Source organism: Pteropus vampyrus, unplaced genomic scaffold, assembly GCF_000151845.1.
Source record: "Pteropus vampyrus isolate Shadow unplaced genomic scaffold, Pvam_2.0 Scaffold49, whole genome shotgun sequence".
Classification (NCBI taxonomy): domain Eukaryota; kingdom Metazoa; phylum Chordata; class Mammalia; order Chiroptera; family Pteropodidae; genus Pteropus; species Pteropus vampyrus.
The window spans coordinates 6474051-6478576 of record NW_011888830.1 but is presented as its reverse complement, the minus strand read 5'-3'; positions in this window follow the sequence as shown (position 1 = coordinate 6478576).

The window sequence follows — 4526 nt, the reverse complement described above, 5'->3', positions numbered from 1 at the left end:
GTCCATTTTTGTGAACGTGAGATAAACCTCTCGCCGTATCAGAAACAGTGTTTTTGGCACCTCCTTCTAACACGGGCTTCTCAGGGTTCCGCTCGCCCCTCTCCAAACTCCATATTTTCATTTCCTCCCAGCTGCTTCTGCCTAATCTTGGGCTTCCAGAAGCCCCTACAGGTTCGGGAAGCCTGCAGATTATCTGACATCTAAATTTCATGGACTGTGAAATTGGCAGGATTTAGAAAATTCTCCCAGTTGCTTTTGCTTGCTTTTTCAGGAGACGAGGAGGAAAGCCCCGATTTAGGGTCGTTTTCATAAGAAAATCTCTTCTGCGTTTTTAGCGGAGTCTCCTAGTCATCATCCATCTCCTGTTCCTCCATGCGACTTCTCACCTCCACGCGACGTCTGCCCTGCCGTTTGCCTTCTGCGGGTTAGCGCTTCGCCTGTGCGCCTCTCTGAAAACCACGTGTCCCGCTGTCTTTCTTTGCATATTAATTTATTTTCATTCCTGAAAACGTATTCTTCTCACTCTCTTCCCTAGCGTCCTAAAAAGTTTGGAAGTGCATCACATATGGAATGTAAATTAATCTAGTTATCATTGTTTTTGTTGCCCGTCGCAAGTGCCTAATACCGACAGTCGGTTCACTGATTGTTTTTCAACGAATTCTCAGACAACAGTGTTCGGTGTATAAACAGTGGTTCCTTGATTTCAAGGAAGCTGATGATTGCTGGAAACACCTGCTTCTTCCTATTATCAATGAATTTAAATGGAACAATAAAATAAAGAATGACACCAGGCAGCCTTGACGTTGGGTTGAAAACAGTGTGCTAGTCAGTAGCTATTTTTATCAAAATAGCCAAGAAGATGGCAGTGACTTGAGTTGTGGTTTCGGCTCCCTCACTTCCTGTGTGCGCTCAACAGACCCGTCTGCCTCCCCTGCTCCCTGCCTCCCCTTCTGTAAAAGGAAGGCTTTGGTGGCCCCCGACACCCCTGCTGTCGACGTGGCCCCCCAACACGAGCTACCACTTGGGCACGGTATTAAAAACATCAGGTTCACATTCCAGCGCTTCGGGGGGCCAGTGCCATGCCGTCTTCTGCCCACGGTCCGACACCTTCCCCAGGCTCCTACCTCTGTCGGCTGGTCCTTCGTCCCCGCCGGCTTTCAACACTTTGTCACCATCCTGGCCACTGATGCTCTGTCTCCAGCGTAACTTCACTCCTGGCCCTATTTTCTGGATCTTGCTGGACTATTCGCCGCTGCTGCCTGAAATCCACTCTCATCTTAAGCCCCAGTTCCCAGAACAGGAGTCTGGGGGTGCGCTCCGCCCTCGGCCTCCCCCTGCTCACGTAGCCGCCCTCTGCAAGTCAGCGACCCTACAGTTTCAAGAGTGGTGTCTCAGCTTTTAACGGATGCTTCACAAGCAGCGCAGGTGCTGTCGCCAAGGATGAGGGTGGCGGTTCACTTCTGATTCAAATTCGTTTCCTCTAAAGACTGTTTTCTTGTAGAGACAAACTAATTTTTTCTCTTTAGTCTTTTCCCTGTTTTATGTTTGCTTCTATAGACTGATTTCTCTCTCTGTGTCTCTCTGTCTCTCTCTCTCTCTCTCTCTCTCTCTCCCCGCCCCCCCCACACACACGCACACACACACACACACACATGCAGTATACATACCTCACAGGAAATGGAAACTTGCTTCCATTTGGGGTCGTGAAACAAAGCTTCGAGATATAATTCAAGGGGGTACGCTTTGCAATGCACATTTTCTACACCAGGAAATGAGTGTAAATCTGTCACCCCGCACCCCCATTTTTCTTCAGAACACTTGGAAGTCAAAACCCTCCTCGAATACAATTCCTGGAAGTTAGAAGCCCCGATTCCTGCTGTTCCCCCTAAAGGCTTTGCAGTGCTGAATAGTCGGTCTCCATGGCAACCGGAGAGCCGGATGTTTTCCCTGTTAGATTTTTTTCTTTTGTTTTATTTATTTTTTCTGATTCACATGTGAATCAGAGTTAAAAAGTGTATGTCCCAGCACCTCACAGCTGGTCATTTCCGGGCTCCCCCAGCTTGAGAGTTGGGGCACCTCCACAGAGGAGGCCCGTTTACCAGCTGTGTGACTTCGGACAGCTTAATTTCTCAACTCCCTCGTGCTTGAGTTTCTTCCCATGTACCTGAAGAGCTGAGAGGATGGTGTGATGAGGCGTGAGCGATCGCCTAACAGTGCCGACCATGTAGAAAGTGTTCCACATCTTTGCCTATTTGCTTGTTCTTTTCCCCGGTCGAATGTCTGGCCGTGGCTGTCACTGTGGCTGGCAGTTGATGTTCTTACCTCACCGGTTCCTTAAGGGGAGGTCTGCCATGCCTCTTGTACCGTTGGCGACAAAGGCCACTACACTGTCTGTGTGCTGCCTTCACAAAAGTGAAATCCATTCTCTCACCGAGTAGTGGTCAAGCATCATGAAGGGAAACTGGCAGAATAATTGGGGTAGTGGCTGCATCTCACCTGATATCGCGTGAAAAAGAATATGGAACAACAGTCTTTAAGGGGAGCGTCCACCTCTGTGTCTGGGATGCTCAAGCACAGCCAGTCAAACATGGGGAGTCAAAAGAGATAGTGTGGAGGTCACTCGAAGCTACCGGTAGATCTGGCAGAATGCCATATGAGTTGAAAAATGGAATATGAGCCTGAGGATCTACCTCTCTGGCAAACCAACTCAGCAATCTTAGTCAGAAACCTACAGTCAGAAGACAATCCTAAGGTGTCAGTGGCTCCATTTTAGGGTTTGAGGCATTGAGGATGGAGAGAGCCTGGTCCCCTCGCAAAGCCGTCCTTCGGTAGGGCTCCTGCATAGACTACAGAGGACAGTCGTCGGTGGAGGTGAGCCCAGATGGGAGTGCAGTGACGATGTCATAAGGGAATTTGTCATCCTAAAGGCTCTGATATTCTTCTCATCTGGTAGATGGCACATAATGTGCCAGAATTAGAATGTTCCAGAACGTTCAGAATTCCATGCGGTCCCAAGTTATCAACCCAGTTATGTACAGACACGTAAGACGCAGAAACGTACATGAATCTGTATCTGTTTTCGCTGTTACTGTGGTGGGTTAAATGTTCTGAGAAGCAACGATTCTTTCACTTGAGTCACTGTTGGTTCCGACCTGTCCATAGACAATGTTAAAATAGACGCGTGATAGTCAGAGTCGCCCAGGACCAGGGCAGAGAGAGCTGCGTCTTCATAGTGCTCCTCCCAGCCCGTTTCCTGTAGCTTTCAAATCAAATGACGCTTTACCTATCAAGTGATGGAGCTCGAAGGCCATGTAGGACCCTTCCCCATGCTTACCTGTGCCTGGGGTAATTGTCCTTTGTCATGTCCTATGCTGCTTTTTCTTAAGAGCTGTATTTTTTAAATGTAGTCAGTTAAAAAAAAAATGGGCCCAGAAATAAAGTTATGAAGACATATAACAGTTTTTTTTCAAGTTAATATTACCAATAACGCTTCTATTTTAATACCACTTTCACGTAAAACTCCGAAAACCTCTATTTGGGGTTAGAAAGCGAGTCTCGCTGTTCAGATCTGTTCAGTGGATAAATGTTTTTCTACCCAAACCTTCCCTCCTGGCTTAGCAGGGCAACGAATGTAAGAAAATACGTTATTCGACTCTTTGGCGACAGGACAGTTTGCTTTCTGTAACGTTCCCATCAGCTAGAGAATCACGTCGAATAATTTTTTAAAGATTGTAACCAATACCAACTTTCATTCATCCTTCAAATTCCAGCTTATGATGTCCCTTCTTTCAACAAAATCTCTCTGACCTCCAGGTTAGAAGACGTGCCTTGAATTGCCATCCTATGAAACTCCATCCTCTGTTTTGCAAGACAATGCAAATTTTAATTAAATAATTCAAGTAGTCGCTTGTGTGATGCCCAGCTGTCTTCCAGTTGGTAAACTCCGTGGATGCAGCAGCTGGCTCACCAGGGCATGGCAGAGGGCAACCCCCTCGCAGGCCCTAATTCAGCCTTGGCTGAATACACACAGATGCCCACGAATGCCCGGATGGAAGAATGGTCATGGCAGAATTTCAGAAACTCCTCTGGATAGTTATTTGGGGAAGATGACTGAACACCATCTCAGAGAGAGATGTCAGCATAATCTATCGAGTTTATAGCGTTTTAAAAAATATAATCTAGCTAGTTAAGCTAGAAGAAAACCCTTCTAGTTTCGGAGGTTCTCGATTAGGATGAAGAGGTTTGAGCCTCCGGTGCTGTTGGGTGAACAATTCCACACGCCCTGTTCTCTCTGCCCCAAGAAGCGTTATCAGGGACACTGATGGGCCTGAGGAAGTCCTGCCTTCGACACCGTATCTTGAGCGCCATACCCTGCCCTCCAAGCGGGCTAAACTCCGGTCGAACCTTGCTCACCTTCGCAAGTGCGTCAAGCTCCCTGGATATGGCTTTATTTACTCAGTTGGCTCCTTTGACTTAAAATGCCCAACCTGTTTATGACGCCAACCTCAACCAGCAGGCAAAATTCC